The 19,004-nt window shown below is 37.5% G+C and overlaps 1 protein-coding gene across 1 annotated transcript in view; it reads right to left on the reverse strand.

Moving 5' to 3' along the window:
- The window catches only part of LOC120417693 (uncharacterized), a 61,401-nt gene extending 46,217 nt beyond the window's left edge, over nucleotides 1–15,184 (reverse strand). Inside the window, exon 1 of the mRNA XM_039579833.2 lies at nucleotides 15,165–15,184. The gene's annotated coding sequence lies outside the window, so the exon portion shown is untranslated. The remainder of the gene's footprint in view (nucleotides 1–15,164) is intronic.
- Between the last annotated feature and the right edge of the window lie 3,820 nt (nucleotides 15,185–19,004).

Here is a 19,004-nt window from a genome sequence, read left to right on the forward strand (position 1 = left end):
TGCTTACAAAATACCATATATTGTGTAATACTCTTATAAAGTGAAAAGTGAAAACATAAAACGTCATCACGTTCGATATTTAAAAAATCTAATAAAATAGAAAAGTAATCAAAATTTAGCATCGTATGGTTCCCATATTGCAAATTATTTAAATTAAAAAAATTTAAGGAAATACGGTTTTTTGAAAAAAACAAGTATTCTTTAAAAATATCCAATAAAGTAAAAATGCATTCGAAATTTCGCATCGTTAATTGTAAATAACCATATTGTAAATTATGAAAATTGCAGTATTTTTCATTAAATACATTATTTTGGGGAAATTTGAATATTTGTATGAAATATGGATTTTTTATAAATTTAATGTATCCAATGAAGTGAACACACATACAGAATTTCGCATTATTTCATACCTATATTGTGAATTATGAAAATTTAAGTATATTTATGAAAAACTGTGTTTCGTGACATTTTGGGTATTTTTATAAAATACGGTATTTTCGGAAAAAATATTTTATCCCACAAAAACTCTAAAACAGTGAAAATGCAAACAAAATGTCGCTTCGTTTAATTGATTATTGATTATTGAAAATTATTTTGAAAAAATTGCAATTTTCATGAAAAACGGTATTTTGTAAAAAATAGTATCTATTCTGGAAAATTATCAAATAAAGTAAAAATACATACAGAAAATAACGATAAATTTCAGTGTATCCAAAATAGTAAAAATACATACAACTTTTCACATCGTTTGATACCCACATTATAAATTTTGAAAATTTTATTATTTTTATGAAAAACGGTGTTTTAAGATAATTAGAGTATTTTTATGAAATACGGAATTTTCTAAAAAAAAACTGTATTTTATTCCACAAAAACTCTAAAACAGAGAAAATGTATACAAAATTTCGCATCGTTTCAAGCCTGAATTTAAAAAAAAATAATGATGAGAAAATGATTCTTATGATCATACGAAAATTATTAGCTTGTTTAGGAAATTTTGATTTTTGGTTCATTTTTAGCCCATCGGGTCTGAATTGGTTAAACCCACATTGAAAATTATTAAAAAAAATAAAATATCATGAAAAACGGTATTTTGTAAAAAAAATAGTATCAATTCTGGAAAAAAAACAAATAAAGTGAAAATGCATACAAAAAATACGATATTTTGTGAAAATTTCTGTGTATCCAAAATAGTGAAAATACATACAACAGTTTGCATCGTTTGATACCCACATTGTAAATTTTGAAAATTTTATTATTTTTATGAAATACGGTGTTATGTGATAATTTGAGAATTTTTATGAAATACGAAACTGTCGGGAAAAAATAATGTTTTATTCCACAAAAACTCTAAAACAGTGAAAACGCATACAAAATTTCGCAACATTCAACACTTTCAGGTCTGAATTTAAAAAAAATAGTGATGGGAAAATGATTCTTGTGATCATACGAAAATTATAAGCTAGTTTTGGAAATTTTGATTTTTGGGCCATGCCTGAAAGGGTTAATACTCATATTGATAGTTTTAATAAATTTCCAATTTTCATGAAAAACGGTATTTTGTAAAAAAAAATTTTCTATTTTGGAAAAAAAATATCAAATAAAGTGAAAATGCAAACAAAAAAATACGATATTTTGTAAAATTTTTAGTAGATCCAAAAAAGTGAAAATACATCTAAATTTCGCATCAAAATTATGAAGATTTTCGTATTTTTATAAAATAAGGTTAATTTTAAAAAAATGGGTATTTTATTCCAAAAATTCTAAAACAGTAACAATGCTTAATAAATTAACATCGAAATACTGTATTTTGTAAAAAAAAATCATGTTCTAAAAAAATATCAAATAAAGGCAAAATTCTGCCTCGATTGATATTCATATTGAATATCATGAAATTTTTAGATTTTTTAATGAATATTATGTATATTTTAGTATTTTCATAAAATGCGGTTTTTTATGAAAATTTTAGTATTTTACAAAAAAAAAATCGCTTGTAATACGAAAATACAAACAAAATTTCGCAACGTTTGATACACATATTACATGTTTTAATTTTTTTAGTATTTTCAAAAATACTGTATTTATTACTTTACAATTCTTCGTAGTGTAAAAACAACCAAAGTTACCAACCAAAAACTTTAAAACGTTGTGTTTTCATCTCATTTACATTGGACTTTTAAGATAAAAATTGGGCAAAAGTCAATTGTTTTTAAACAAAAAACCTTTTTTGCAAATTTTTTTTCCATCGAATCAAATTGTTTTTGACTTCACGAAGTCGTTGTTATTTTGGATCACATGGATTCTTTATAAGTGAAATTCTTATTCAACGCAAAAAATAGCTTTTTTGAGGTCCCGAACATTCAAATAGACTGTTAAACTATTGATTGGTGGAACATAATAGTGATAAAAGTCTGTTTGTCTGCAGTTTTCTATACTGTAAGGACACAGATAAACAAACGTGCATCATTGAACAACATTATCAAATTTCGTCAATCACTTCACGCACAAAATGTGTGACAGACCAACAAAAAATGTTGTTGAAAATAATCAACAAAAAAATTGCGTTGAAACAAACAAAGTCTTTTGTTGTTTTGAAAAAGCTGCTTTGACGTTTAGCGTTGATTCAACAAAAATCATGATTTTCAAATCAACAAAACGTTCTGTTGATTCAAATATTCCTTATTTTTCTGCATGTACAGTTTCACACAACTGTCAAACCCGTGTAAAAGCGTACATTTAAAATGGCCGTGGTGAGTTTCTAATAATTCAAATTGACCGTTAAATTTGCTGGGTGATGATTTTAAAAGCTATTGTGTATTTTTTTTCAGATATTATGTTGAAAACTCATAACCCATTTAACCCCCAAACTGACCGCGGCATCGCGGGTCCCCTCTCGCGAGATGCCGAAGATAGTGTCATCGCGACGCTTCGTCATTGACATATAGATGGCGCGCGCGCGCGGTCTGCACGCAGTGGAAATCCTTCGAGGCGTGGGGGGCGGGTCACCATCCATAAAGCTTGCTCCGGTCAGAACAGAAAAAAACAAAAGTTAATGCGTTTTGTCTTATTGTTGGCATATCGTCGACTATACTTTGTGTGTTTTCGCACGACTGGGATGCATTTCAGTTCGCCAAGATCTGGTTCTGAGCCTTAAATATTTTGAACAGTGCCAATTAATCAAGATTGGTGTTTGGAGGGAGAGTTAAAATGGGCGTTGGAAGTAAGAGAGTTTAATGAGTTTCATTAAAGTCGGCAAATAAGATCGGTATCGGTGACGACGACGGTCACTTTATGAATGAATGGCCATTTAATTGAATTAATTACGAGGTTTGTTTGTCAAAATAACACAAATTTAAGCAATTTTTAAGGTTTGAAAAATAACTAGCTTCTTCAAAGTAATCAATTGCTATCAACATCCAATCTGTTGGTTTTGTTTATGAAGCAATGAAGTCCTTTGGAACGACTTTATCGAAACCTGATTATGGAACGCAAAAGCAATTTACAAGATCGTCAGGATTCACGCAGCAACTCGTCAATAAGGTATTTTAATAGCCCAGGATACACACCCCTCGCAACGCAATACACACCTCATCGGTGGACTTGCCGAGTTCCTTGCTCTAATAACGTCCAGGTTGATCTTTTGAAAAAGGCACGGAATATTGATGGTACACGCCCATCCGTACACAACTTGCTGCTCCTCGTCCAGGACGATAAGTCCTGGAACAGATTCGCACAGGGCAATCGTTCGAAGTTTGTTTTCTTTTCTGTTCAGAGAGTCTGTACCATGTACCGAGTAGAAAAAAAAACAAGCCTCTTTGGCGCTAATAAATGGGCCGTAAATTTTATGGAACTGCTTTTATTGGCCACCAGCACCGCCAGACGCAAATAAAGCTCTTAAAGTTTGTTTTTTCTCCTCTTAGTTATTTGTACTAGGGGGGAAGATCTAGGATACTCGATCTTAAGAGAAAAAACCGCGGTGGCACCGATGGGATAGAGCGATTAACCTGCCTGCTGCTGCTGCCGAGGTGGTCGGTTGATTAATTAGTGGCACGATATAAGGTGATGATTTTACGATAATGTCTGCATGGTCATGTTGAAACAGCATTGAGGTGCTCAATCAATGTTCTGTCAGATTGAGGTGGTACAAGTTTGAAATGTTGGGAGGATCGTATTTAAGTGTAGCATTCTGAGTGATCGGGACCAATGGGCGGAAAAGCATTTTGACAGTATGCCTATTCCCATCGTACTAAGCGGTCGTGTCTGAATGATGCTGGGTAATCTGGAGTGTTCCTGGAAATTTACTAAAACCAAGTACACCAACCAGTAGAGCAGCTCTTTGTGAACATTTCTGTTTAATTTGACTTTTACTAAAAGTTATTCGTATTCCTTTTACAAGCATTTTACATTTTTTTTTCCTAAGTGTATTCTGGTCTGACGAGAATGCACTGGAGCCCACGCAATTTCTATTATCGGCTGAGCTCGGTAAAACGTCAAGTGACACAGGGAGCAAATTAGCATGAGCATGAGCATGAGCATGAGCATGAGCATGAGCATGAGCATGAGCATGAGCATGAGCATGAGCATGAGCATGAGCATGAGCATGAGCATGAGCATGAGCATGAGCATGAGCATGAGCATGAGCATGAGCATGAGCATGAGCATGAGCATGAGCATGAGCATGAGCATGAGCATGAGCATGAGCATGAGCATGAGCATGAGCATGAGCATGAGCATGAGCATGAGCATGAGCATGAGCGTGAGCATGAGCATGAGCATGAGCATGAGCATGAGCATGAGCAGGAGCAGGAGCAGGAGCATGAGCATGAGCATGAGCATGAGCAGGACACGAGTGACTCAGGGAGCAAATTAAAATTAAAAATAAACAATCTTTCTGCTATAAACACTTTATGATAAATTTGAAATCTCTCAATTTTACCATTCGAATTCAAACTACCTTCGGTATTTCCTCTCTCAAATATTGTTGTCCCAATTCATCACCCAAAGATTAAACGTCACTCAGCACAATCCGGCAGTCGCATGACAAATATATTTTACCCGATTAAAACGGTAACCTGTGACTTAAGAAGGTACCACAAACAAAAGCGGAGACCTGCGGCCTCAGTGACTGACGATGCAGCCATTATCTTGGAAAGTGGTCTTCAATTTGTTTCTCATCGCCGGAGAGTTGTTTTTTTGCCTGGCCCGAACTAATAAACATACAACCCATAACCGCACAGAACCGAACCGCACAAATCCTTGGGACAGCAATCAATTAATCATTCCCTGGGACTCGTGAGCCTTATTTTGTGTAAAAGAAGAAAAAAAATCGGGGATGAAAAAGCGACAAGAACACGCCTCTGCACCAGACTTTATGTTTTAAAATGTTAATTGAAATTGTAATGATGAGATTAATAGGGTTTTCCGATGTCTTTTATTTCTAAAAAAAATCGAAATTCTATAAAATCTTCCCAAGATCAGAATATCTTAAACAAAAAATGTTAACCAACCCTATTGCCCCCGCCGACACTGTCACGAGCCCTCCAGGAGTACGTGTGACATTATACATGCGAAAAGCGACGGCAGTTTGTCGATAAAACTGGTGACTTTGACTTCCAAGAGAGAACGAACTCAGGCATTATGCGCGCGCGGCGGTCGCACTTTACAAATTAATTAACGAACCTTATAAAGGACTTTTTTTCGGGTGGAAGATGCCCAAGAGTCTTGAGCATCGGTGTTGTAAGTTGTGAGGCAAGACGATGTACCTACAGCAAAGAGCGAAAGATTTATTGTGTTCGTTTCATCGCGATATATCATTGAAAGTAGATGAATAATTCAGTGCTTTCATGTAAAGCGAGTGTAGTCTTTTTTGTCAATGAATGAAATGTTAATGAATTTGTCGATTATTATACACTGAAGTAGTTCCAATGAACATAATCGTTTAATATCCCACTGAGAATTTGCAAATCACATTTTTATGAAATTTTCCTGATTAAAAAAACAATTCTTCGATCCTCTTTCCTACACGATCATCACTGGTGACATTAGCTCTGGAAATTCTTGTACAAACCTTCGGATAATCGAGTCTATGCTGTATTAGTAGATGAAGATGACTTTTAAAACAATTCCACTAATTATTTGTTTAAAATGTTCTTCTGTCTAGATATATAAGGAACTAAATTGTACTGAAAAAAAAAGATTTTTGGAAGACTTTTTACATTTCATTTTAAAGCCAAGTACGGAGCTCGGAAGGAACGCGGTCAAGGATGTTGCAAATTCTTTTCGTTAAACAAATTATAACATTTAAAAAATAAAAAATAACTTCAAAAATGTTTAAATCAGAAACTCAATACATATATTAAAAATTGAACACATTTATCTCCTAGAATTCTACAATACTAAAATTAAAAAATAGTTATCATGTTCTGATTTTTTTTAAATTTTTTTATTTCTAAAATTATTTTTTTGGTTAACGGTGCACATCAACTAGAGCTTTTGCACCCAGATTTTTGTTATAGACATTTAAGTATCTTCAAAACTACGGGAACTATCGATATGATTTTTTATTCATCCCCTAAAGTACTGCCCACAAAGTAATTTACAACAGATTTTATCTAATTTTACAATCCCGTTGTTGCAGGATTGGGTCCGTAAGTTTGACAATTTTGGAATAAAATGACTACAACCAGACGTGCATCGGCACTCAATAGCACTTCACCACATTTTGAGATGATTGCCTTAGAAAAACTGTCAAGTGCTATTGAGTGCCGATGCACGTCTGACTACAACTTCCTTCGTTGCTGTGCACCCTTAAATGCTTAAGAATTCTTTTTTATAATTGATGTTCTTGATTCAATTTTATGAAAAAAAAACTAAAAGCATAAATATTTGTATTTTTGGATTTGTTAGTTTCAGACGTATAAAAAATCCATTCTCAAATTATCGAAATTTGACATTTAAAAAATCCTGAATACTAAGTTTTTTATCATTTTTTGAATTTCTAAATTTATTATTTTTTTGGTTCAATTCATCAGATTTTTTTTTATATTTTTATTATCGAAGTTATTGATTCCTTAAATATTGATTTTTTTTTAATTTTTTTATTCCTATTTTGAAAACCGTGGTGTAGGGGTAAGCGTGGTTGCCTCTCACCCAGTCGGCCTGGGTTCGATCCCAGACGGTCCTGGTGGCATTTTTCGAGACGAGATTTGTCTGACCACGCCTTCCGTCGGACGGGAAGTAAATGTTGTCCCCGGACTAACCTAAAAAAGGTTAGGTCGTTAGCTCAGTCCAGGTGTAGGAGTCGTCTCCCTGGGTCCTGCCTCGGTGGAGTCGCTGGTAGGCAGTTGGACTAACAATCCAAAGGTCGTCAGTTCGAATCCTGGGGTGGATGGAAGCTTAGGTGTAAAAAGAGGTTTGCAATTGCCTCAACAATCAATCCTTAGGACACCTAGTTTCGAGTAGGAATCTCGTAATCGAGAACGCCAAGGCAATGCTGTAGAGCAGGGGTGAACAAAGTATGGCCCGCGGGCCAAACGTGGCCCGCGAGGTGATATTTTGTGGCCCGCGGACCCATTTTGAATGATCATTTAAAATGTCCCGTAGACCACTTGTAAAGTGATTTTATACTTTTTCAAAAATAAGGTTTATTTTAAACTTTTATATGCTTTTTTTATTTTTTGTTAATTAAAAAAACCTATTATTTATATTGTGATCCCCACTTTAGGATACAAATAATTTGTTCAAAAAATTTTATAATTAAAACAATTTTACACGTTTCAATGTACGTGGAACTAGTAAATATCGTCAAAATGTTCATCAAAAATTTTTGGAAATATTTAAAAAAAAAACGTTCAAATTTGACTTAGAATTCTGTAATGGTTGCAAAAATATAAGTTTTCTTCATTAATTTGCAAGCCATAATGACCCTTTTATGAACTGACCCTCAAATTTACATTGCACTTCAGGATTCGAACGTAGATAACGAATCTGATTCACTACCAACTGATTCAGGCAGACAAACGGACGATCAAGTTTGTTGCAAATATTTTACAAAGCTTTCGGAGCAAAAAAATATTTTCAAAAAACTTTAAAAAATTAAACTTAAATGCAATCAGCTGAAATTTATTAAATATGCATTCCTTTGCATTCGAGCATGTTGGGGTTTACTAAAAATAATTTGAATTTTAGTGAATTTTCGATAAAATAAATAAATGTTTTTTCGCTAGATTGGTTTATTTTGTCGAATCTTATTTTTTTTAAATGATTGCAGTTTAACTATACGGAAGCTAAAATCATTTTCTTACAATTTTTTTCATTGAAATGTTAAAATTCTGTCTCTCAAAGATTTTTCATAAGCCACACTTTACTTATAGATATAATTACGCCGTTAGAAGAATTGTTCAACATGTAATGTAACCATTTTCGATACATAAAAAGAAAACTTTTTTTTTGAAAATTTCGGCTAAAAACTTTTTTTTTCAAATACCTGAAACAATAAAATAAACAATACCGATAGAAAACCGTTATTTTGTGGTTTCTATTATTTTGAATTGACTTTTTTTAAATAACAGAAATTAAATCTTTTGAATTAAAATAGCGCAATTTATTTTTTTAAAACCTTTTTTGAAAATTTGGCCCGCAAGCTCATTTGAGCTTCAAATTTGGCCCGGCCTCCAAAAACTTTGAGCACCCCTGCTGTAGAGCGAATAATTTGATTTGATTTTTTGAAAATTTTAGGAAAAAAATTAAAGCATAAATATCAGTATATTTTAATTTATTAGTTTCAGCAATAACAAAAATTCTAAGTTTTCAAATTATCGAAATTAAACATTTTAAAATTCCTAAAATCTTTAACTTTTAGTATTAGTGAAATCTTTATTTTTGCATTTTAAGATTCTTGAATTTCAAAATTTCTGAACTTCAAAATATTAGAATTTTAAATATATTTTCAGAAATTAAGAAATTGACAATGCAAATTTAGTATTTGACCAATTTTCAGCGAATCTACACCAATTTTTTTTGCAATTTTCAATTTTATTTTTTAAATGAAAGGTTTAATTTTTATGTTGTATCAATAATTGCAATTTGCTTTAAATGCGTTTCCTTACCACAGGTACAATATTGTTCTTTGTATATGATATTTCTGAGTAGGAAAATCAATTGTCTTTCCAATATGTCAAAAACATTGATCGGTTTTTTTATTTCATTGTGCCAGTACAGCCAAAACGCTGAAAAAAAACACTTGATAATTTTTGAAAAAAAAAACCGAAAAATCGGTCATTTTTGAATTTATTAATTTCAAATTTCATGAATTTAAAAATTTATGAATGCTAGAATTTTTCGCAAAATTTTAGAGTTATGAAATATTAAAAATTCTTAAATTTTCAAATTTTTAGATTTTTGAATTCCGTCATCAGATTGGGTCATACAAAAATGCCAAAAAATATGATCCTATATCACTCCCAGACCCAATGTCACCCCTGATGACAGTTCTTTAAAATAAGCAAATCCGAATCATTTGTTTCTTAAAGATTTTTTTTTCTTCAACTTTCGTTTAGAAAGGAAGAAAACGGCTTTGCTTCACTTATTTTGAAAGTACTTATTTTTTTACAAAAAAGGTTGGCTTTCATGATAGTAAACTAATATTTAAACATATTCTTGAGAATTAAAAAAAAATCCCGGTTCTGTATAAAAATCCCGGGACGTTCCAGGTAAATACAAATTCCCGAGATTTTTCTGTTTTTTTCCAGGTCTTTCCCGAGGTGGCAACCTTGGACTCCTAGATTTGAGCAGAAACTTGCAATAGAGACCACAAAACACCTGGGAGTCCTTAAAGTGGATGATTTGTTTTGGATATTTTTTTTTAGAGTGGAAGACATCAAAGTGATCAGAAAATCCGTTCTCAAGATTTTCAGATTTTCAAATATTTTAATAGTTTTTTGTATGAACAGCTGCCAAAATTGTATGGAGTCTTGTATGGACGAACTAATTATGCAAAATGTCTTCTTTTGTAATAGAAAAGGTACACACAATGTTTTATCCAAATTAAAAAAAACATTTAAAAAAATTATCGCTCGGTTCGAAAAACGCTCTTTTGAAAAATTATGTTTTTTTAATGAAATTTAGAAATTTTATAATCACATCTTTATTATTAACAGGGTTCATATTATTTGACATTTTTGAAGGATTTCATTTTCCTTATACACAGACAGAAAAAAATAATGTAAATTTGGAAGCTGTAATTTTTGAAGGTTGAATATTACCTCTTTTATGTATAATTTTACCTCAATTTAGACTAAAAAAGTGACATTACACCAGAAAAGTGGTAAAATTACACATTTCCAGAGGTGAAATTACACCTTTTTTTCTGACATAAGAGATGTACCCCTTCCCAGATGTAACATGACAGTGATTTTTTTTTCTGTGTAAGTATTCTCATCAAACCAGGTTTATTGCAAAACAATATGAAAATTTGACAATAACCACACGTCGCCAGCTCAAAGCTACCTTACACCGGTGAGTATGTGGTTCAGGCTACTGAATTACTGACCTTATGTGTCAAATCAACAGACAGGTTTCGCCACCCGTGAACAATGGGCTCTCCTCTTTCGTTAACTCTTCTTTCATGAATTCCGTTCACCTAAATAACATTCCAGATATGTTTAACAGTGCCGATTGAAAGTTTTGCAAATATTCGAAAAATCAAGGCTAAGGCTAGGCCCAGTGAAAAAAATAAAATTTAACTCAAAAATTACGAACTCCTCGTCACAGTGTCCTGATGCAAACAATGATCGAGCTCGAGCTGTCACAGCCCTGCGAAGTATGTTGGCTGACATATCGGGCAGCCAGTCAAAAAAAACCAGCTAGAAGTCTCCTGACAAAAAACTTTTCCTAGAAAGAGACAGGAAACCTGATGCCACTCAGTCGCCAGCCAGCGACAAGTTAAGACGTGTTTTGCTCGTGTTGTCATCTCGCGTGCTTGGAAGTTTTTGACAGATGGAGGTGGAGGAATCCTCCGAGGAGGAAGATTTTCGTCCCGTCCGCGGGAATCGGAAGCGGAAGAAGTCCAGCGAGGTCACTGGAATCGGCATCGAAGGAGAAAAAGTTGAGAAGACCCTGCTCAACAACAACAAGTTCAGCCCGCTAGCGGATAACAAAAACAACAACAATGCCAGCCCAGCAGGAGGAGGGGACGCCCCGGCGGTTCCACCACCCGGCCAGTCGGCAGGTAAACAAAAGCAACCACCTTTGGTGGTGAAGAACACCACGGATTTTTACAAGCTCGTGGCGATAGTGGAAAGTTGTAAATTAGGTTTCAAACCGATTTACAAACTAACCCGATTTGGAACCAAGGTGACCTGCTTCTCTGTCAAAGATTTTGACAAGTTGCAAGAGCTACTCAAGAAGAAGAAAGTGGAATTCTACACCCACGATCGGCGGAGCGAACGAAATCATCGGGTGGTTCTTCGTGGTTTTCCTGATGAACTGAAACCGGACGAGGTCAAGTACCTTCTGAAGAGGGATCTCAAGCTGGACGCGCTGGAGGTGCATATCATCAAGCGGAAGGAAAAGTCCACCGTGGACGAAACTCCGTACATTGTGGTCTTCCCCAAGGGATACACCAATCTGAAGAAGCTCTCTGCAATGAAAGTTGTGGCAAGCACTATCATCCGGTGGGAGGCCTACCGGAACAAGCGGCCGAACGTGACCCAGTGCAGGAACTGCTTGCAGCTGGGTCATGGAACCAGGAACTGTCACCTGAAAGGCAGGTGCAACAACTGTGGGGGTCCCCACAAGACGGACGAGTGCAAAGTCCAAGAAGCCGAGCCGAAGCGGTGTGCCAACTGCTCTGGAGCCCACGAAGCCACGGACCGCAGCTGCCCTAAGCGTGCGGACTTCATCCGGAGGCGCCAGCAGGCGTCGAAACCGAAACCGCCGGCAAGGAAGGCGGAGAAGCAGAGTCCAGCAGTTCCGGCGTTTACGCCGGCGGAGTTCCCTCCGCTGCCGGGCGCAGTTCCGGACGGAAAATCCAAGGATCGCCCTCGTCCCGCAGGAAGCAGCCAAGGTGGCCCCGAGACGGTGGAGCCACGGAGAAGGAAGCCGGGGAGGTACTCTACAGTTCGGCTGAGCTGTGGGGGATTTTCTCCGAGTACATCGGCAGGTTCAAGACCTGCAAGACCCGCTTGGACCAAGTAACCCTCGTCAGTTACATGATCTCCAAGTATGGAATTTAAGGAGTTTTTTTTTGTTATTATATATTGTTTTACTGATCCTCGGTCCCAACCTGGTCACAGCACCTGAAAGGACCTAATAAAAAATAAGTTAAGAAAAAAAAACCTGATGCAAACAAACGTCCAGCTGTCATGTAAACATACTTTGAATGTGTTGGTAAATTTGTGACTAGAAAGCCTTATTAAAAAGAAGCATAAAACCATTTCGACTATTCAAACAAGTTGAAATTTTGACATGGTAGTAACACCTTCAACTCGCACTCTTGAACTCTACACGCGACATCACTTCATAGTGGCGACGACATCACCCGACCTCTGCGGCTGTCGCCGATGATGCTATTGATATTTAAATTAGGTTCCGTCCCACACTCTAAATTAATTTCGAGCGTAAAAAGGTAAGTCTGCGGTCACGCCTTCACGGGAGGTAATAACCACACAAAAACAAGAACAACATTTTTTTTGTGAAGAAAAGTCGATTTTTGAAAGTCGCTGATAAGGTGCGTCCATACAATGTGTACGAGGTAGATCCGAAACAAGTTCCAAATTGGCGCGGAAAAGAAATTAATCTTCCGATGAGGCCAAGATTAACCGAACCTGCCGTAATGAGCCCACTTGCTGATTCACGAAGAGAAAAAAAGTGGCGATTTATTGTCAAAGTTAATCGGACAGTCCATGTGGGCACAGCGCGACATCCTCCCGCTGATTGATATGCAAATGTTGAACTTTTGCCAGTAACTTCTTGATGATGGCACTGACTCGTTATCTCTCGATTTTTTATTATTTTTTTCGAATTTGGTAGTGATTTCATTAGAATTAAGCTAATGGTAGATCATCAATTTTGTGTCAATAAACACGATTTCTGGGCAGGTTGTTCAAAACAAACGATTTTAAAGTATAATTTCTAGAGGATTTAATGAGACAACAACCAGCGCATTTTCAAAATGCAGATGTGAAAAATTAAAATTGACTTCACAATTTAATGCATTTTTTGTGCATGGATGCTTATTCAGAAGCATTTTTTCGTGACAATTTTTCCCAAAGAAACCTAGCTTAAAAGATAGTCTGGCAAAATGTCAAATAAACGAGGTTTAACTGTATTGTTGATAAACATTTGCGTTATTGTACTAACCATGTAAACAAATCGATTTTTATGAACAATAACACACTTTTTTGTCAAATGTGAAATGTCAAATTGACAAATTTCGTGCGCTGAAATCCCATCCGCCATATTGCCGAATCGTTAAAGGGCAATGTCACCAACCATGCGACCATTCACGCAGCGTGCCATGACTCAGATTACAGCCGCGGAAATCACGTTTTTTTCGAAAAGTTGTGTTTCCAGCAATTCCAGGGTAAAACTTCCAATTTACAAGTTCTGGCCGGTTTTGGCTTAATCCCGTAGACACGCACCGCCGCCCGTAAGGTCATCAAAGCGAACTTCACTCTTTTCCACACACTTTTACCCGAGCCGAGGGGTAAGTCAATGTCAGAAATGAAATATTCATCACGCCACAAAACGGACGTCCTTTTGTTTTCGTTCTTTTGCGGTCTGTCACCGGCAACCGGTAATCAACGCGTCGGCCACCTTCACCTGTTGCGCACGCGGTTCTAGGAGCTGTCATTCCGGATCGTTTTTGACACTTTCGCAGCGGTGGAGCGCGGGACGTGACTGAATTTAACACCTTCACCGACCGCAGCCGGCAAGACTGGGTCCAATTTCGTAGAAGTTGTTTACATTTTTTGACACCTCCAAATCTAGCATGTCATTAAGGCTGCTTTCACATTCTAATTTGGCATTTACCCGATAACGGGTGTTTGACAGTTGCGGACGCCGTTCTGGCATTTCCTGCTTTCTGCATTCTTCTCGTTGCGCAAGATGTGCCCACTTTGATTGCAACCAACAATACCCATTATTGTCGCCACGCAGCTCCGTATTACTGGGTCACCGCCGCCTACTCTGGTTCTTGGCGGATCGGATCGTCCGCAAGACAAGTGGCCTCCTTTGATGGTGCAGCGATACTTTTCACCTTTTCCAAGCCGGCGCGTGAAACGTTGGCTAAATGTCACCAACCCCAAGCGCGGACGGACAGGATGTGGTGCATCGGTAACTAAATTACGCACAGACATGCATTTATCGTGTACTTAAAGGGGGGGCTACCGCGGTGTAGGGTCTTTCTTTTGTTGTCCCAGGCGCAGGGAGCGAAAAAAATAAGTAGCATCTCGTTAAGGAACACTACTTAAGCGGACAAATTGCCGACCGTGACTTGTTGAAAATTGATAAAACTTGTTGACAACCTTTGGAAAACAGAGATTATTCTTAATAAAATTGGAGATGGTCCTGGTAGGACCAGCATAAGGAGTTCCAATTAACTTGGTCATACGGTAGGGTGACGAAGATCAATTTTGAAGACGCATCAACACCAGTCTACGACTGAGCAACCCCCGGTCGCTGCAGGTGTTATTAATGTCAAACTGACAGCTGTCAAAACACAAATCTGATTCTTGAGTCTTGAATACCGTTCTATGGCATAGTACACGGCAAGGTCCCATTTTCGAGGATCATCTTTTCGAGAGAGAGAGAGAGAGAGAGAGAGAGAGAGAGAGAGAGAGAGAGAGAGAGAGAGAGAGAGAGAGAAAAGTAGTAAGTTGTAAATACCATCGGGGAAATAAATCTGACTGACTTTGGGCGGGGTATAACGACGGAGAGGAGCCATTAAGTATGAAGCATTATACGACAAACAAGATCATGTTCAAGGATGGGTGGACCCGCGAGCTACCGAACAAAAGTTATGACTTATTTCTTAATGTTTTGCACGCAACGTTGTTGACTTTGGCAAGGGCGATTAATGGTGAAGACTTGGTGAAGACTGTTGCGAAAAACTGGTTGTAGAACTGTTTTGAAGAAAATTGTTGAAAGAACAACAAAAAACTTACCTTATGACCAGTTGATGGATAAATCTGAAAATAAAACAGAGAAATAAAATGTTTATTGAGTGGTTCAACACATCATTCCAATCTTATCCGAACCATTAAATACACTGCTTTTGCTTCGATTTGTTTGTAAACAACTTTTATGTCAAGGTAAATTTAATCTAATATAATCAAACCCTAGCGCAGCCAATCTTTCGAAGGGATCCTGGAGAGTGCCTTAAGTTAGATGACGCCTAGCCTCTTCTTGTCATTGATTAACATTTGTAGTGCACCATTGCATTAGAATGCATTGAAACATCACAAAACGTTAAACCGGCCAAGCCTACTCAACTTTTATGTCAAGGTAAATCATCTTTTTATTTTGATTCAGTCTTACCATTTCAAACATAACAGAAAATAAAAATTCTTGCTCGCTAAAATGAAGATAATGACAGCTGGAAAAGAGAGAATACGTGATTCTCGAATGATCCCACTTTGTTTACATCTACACAGTAGGAGGCTGTTCAAGCACAAGCGTGACTTTTTTCTTACGGAAAAGTGAGCTGTTTTATAACCAGTGGTATGTGTTTTATTTTGTCTAGTTTTTCATATTGTTTGCTGCAAAATTGTGTGTTTTGCAAGTTTCGATCGGTTGAAAGGAGTTTTTCTTGTTTACGGGTGACGAGAAACTGCGTCTGTAGTGAAAGTCATTCTGGGATGTCAGTTAAAAACAGCCTGCGAGCGCAAGACAAGTGGATTTGGTGTTCGCATTTTAAAGTCAAATATTCAACAACTTTCTGTTCAAAATAGTGTGAGCAGTTCAAATCGACCGGGCGGAATCAATCTTTAAAGGAGAAGATGACATCGACTGCATCGACTGCAGAGATTTTTAAAATTCGTCTTCTTTATCTCCGGGTCTCACGAACTGTCACTTTTTACACAACGCTCACGCACACTATTAAAACAGACGTTTGATAGTGTTTGTGAACTCCGTGTAAAAGGGGTGTCAAACTAAAAAGTGACCCCATTCGTTTGACAACAGTTGGTGTCAAACCACCGGGGTTTGTGTATAGAAGAACGCTTTCTAAACATCATTCCAAAGAGGCACATTCCTGAAAGTTTTCGATGAATGCCAGAATTTCGTTGAAGTAAGTTTGGTATGCCCAATTTAGGTATTAGGTCAGATGTAGGGACATTTACCCTATCCATATTTTTAAGCGAATAAGGTTTTACGCCGTGACGTCATTTGGCAGCTCGTGTGCACTGTTTACATAGTCTTCGTCGATTTTCGACAAATTTCCCCGAACAAAATCGTCGACCGCATCGAACTGTGCTAAGTGCTAAGTCAATGTAAACAGTGCACTCCCTTCTAACCTCCAAATCGAATCGGCGTAAAACCTAATGTTGACGCCCGAAATGTCAAATTAACGCAGTGGTACCAACATTTCGAACAAAGCGTGCCATGGCATGACAGCCACTTTTTTATAACACTGCGTAATTTTGACATTTCGGGCGTGCACCATTCGTTACGTCATCTTCGCTTAAAAATCTGGATATTCTTACTTCTTAGAATTATAAATATTGAAAAACAATTTGAAAACAACACTAATTGGTCTATTAGTTTTCGAGTTATTGCCGCATCGAGGAAAGAGAAAATGATTTGGAATAAGAGAAGTTGAAGGGATGTATTGATGCTCCACTTTTTTTAAGAGGACAGGGGAAATTCTCCGGAGATATCATCAAGGTTTGCTAGTCACAAAAGAACATTCCGGATCATCCATGTTTGCAAACGAGTCACTCGGGAACCAATAAATAATCAACCCTCGGTGCGTGTGCACTTTAATGACACTCGTCGCCCAGCTGGGGACATTTCGTGCAGAACCACGTACTTCAGGTAGCGTTCCCCACCCGGCGAGAAGCGTGCTGTGCCCGGCCGTAGACACTTGTCAGCGGGTCACGTGACCCGGCCGGGGGGTCTGCACTAATTATCATTTGCTCATCACAGTCGGTGGCACGGTGATCTGGATTCTTCGCCGGTGGTTCTACAGGGTGACGATTTTTTTTTTCAGATTTTACAACTTGACAATTTTGTCATATTTCAATAAAATGACAGAATTTGATAGAGGACAAATTTTGAAAATTGTCGGTACATTCTAGGTCGCCACCCTGTCCTCAAGTTGATTGCTCCACATGCTTTTACCTTTTAATTTCTTTCCAGGTCCGCCCGTGCAGAACTTCAGGCTGGGAATTCCAAGGTGACGATCATCGCCTGATTACGCCTAATTGGGTGAAATATCTGATTAAATGCCAATTGGAATCAATTTGTGCTCTCTCGCAGCAGAGTTGACGCCAAGAATACCAATTCGTGTAGATCTTTAATTTCCCGTAACGACAAAGTCTCGCGCCCAACTCACGTGGAAACAAAAAGAAGAAGAAGAACCAGTTTTGCAGTAGTCGCCGATGGCCACGTGCTGCTGGTCCGTGAGGATGTCGAATGAAGAGATTAACGATGACGTTTGGCCACGAGAGAAGAGGAGCAGCCGCGAAAAGCGAGTTTATGAAAAAGGGCTTCTTCGTGCGCAGAGGACCTTCGGTGACCTTCCCTTATGGTAATCGAACCGAAAGGTTAGCAGATCAATTGATCTACAATTATGACGGGGTGAACTGGCAGCACTGGGACATGCAGTTGAACCGAAGCGACATCATAGTGAGAAAGTAGAAATATTAAAAGAAAATGTTGGGTTTTTAGAAAAGGATTTAATTTTGTGTGTCAGATATATTTGTCTAATTTTTTAAACAGATCAAAGATCAAAATCATAATACAAAAAGTAATATCTGTAACAAATCCCACTGTCCCCAGTTTGTGTTGGGCTAGGTCAGTTTTCTCCGCGGAAAGAAGTTACCAACAACAGCCCGGAGGAGGCGGATGGTGGCGGTCCCAGCACGAGAATCCTCGACATTAACACTGGCGTTAAATATTGTAATGACGACAGTTACCTTTATTTTGCCACATGTTCAACGGACCAAAGGGCAACCTGATCTCGGTCGCTGGGTGATGATCGCGGAAGGCAAGCGACGTAGCAAAAAAAAAAAAGGTTGTAAATATCTCGCCCCGGTCGTCGTGGCTGGTTCTGGTCAAAGGATCATAAATAATATTGGCTGCACGATGCTGGACCCGACACGGAACGGTGGAGATCTGGAAGTGGATCGCGTGCCCTCTGCCCCTTCCAGGGGCGTTTTACGAGCAGAAGAAGTGCAGACTTGCAAGCATATGTTTGTCCCCTACTGTGGTGTAGATGTAGTAGCAAAAACATGCGTGAAGAAGTCACTTCTGCGCAGACAGCAGGGCGGGCGGACAGTAGTAAGGAAGCTCGTGTGTACCAATGCTACTGGCTTTGTAACTCACCCTCTGCAATTGAAGGTTATGGAAAACATTTTAGATAAGAACGACAAACGAAATTTCTGTGCAGGCTCAACAAGAGGAAATGCATAAACTTTGGGATCCTAATAACACCTGTAGAGTTTTTATAAGAGGTCAAACAAACAAATTTTATTTGTTTGCTTTTTGGTTGTTTTTGAATTCCTGCTGCCTGACTCAAGGCGGTTTCAAAACACCCAAAAAGCTAACAAATCGGGCCTAGACAGCGAATGGCCAGACTGATTAAAGTGGGCTCAAAATAAAGAAACCAGCAGCAACAACATTCGGCCCTGTCTATTTTTCTCTTGTTTCTGAGGACCCTAAAGTTCATGCTACCTCTTGAGATGAGCCTGCGCAGCAATTTTTATAGGTCAGTGTAATACCTCAAATTTAGTACAAACATTCGGGAGTGCGGATACTTCCTATCTTTTCTACCAAATCCAATA

The sequence above is a fragment of the Culex pipiens genome, chromosome 1 (genome assembly GCF_016801865.2).
Source record: "Culex pipiens pallens isolate TS chromosome 1, TS_CPP_V2, whole genome shotgun sequence".
NCBI classification, from domain to species: domain Eukaryota; kingdom Metazoa; phylum Arthropoda; class Insecta; order Diptera; family Culicidae; genus Culex; species Culex pipiens.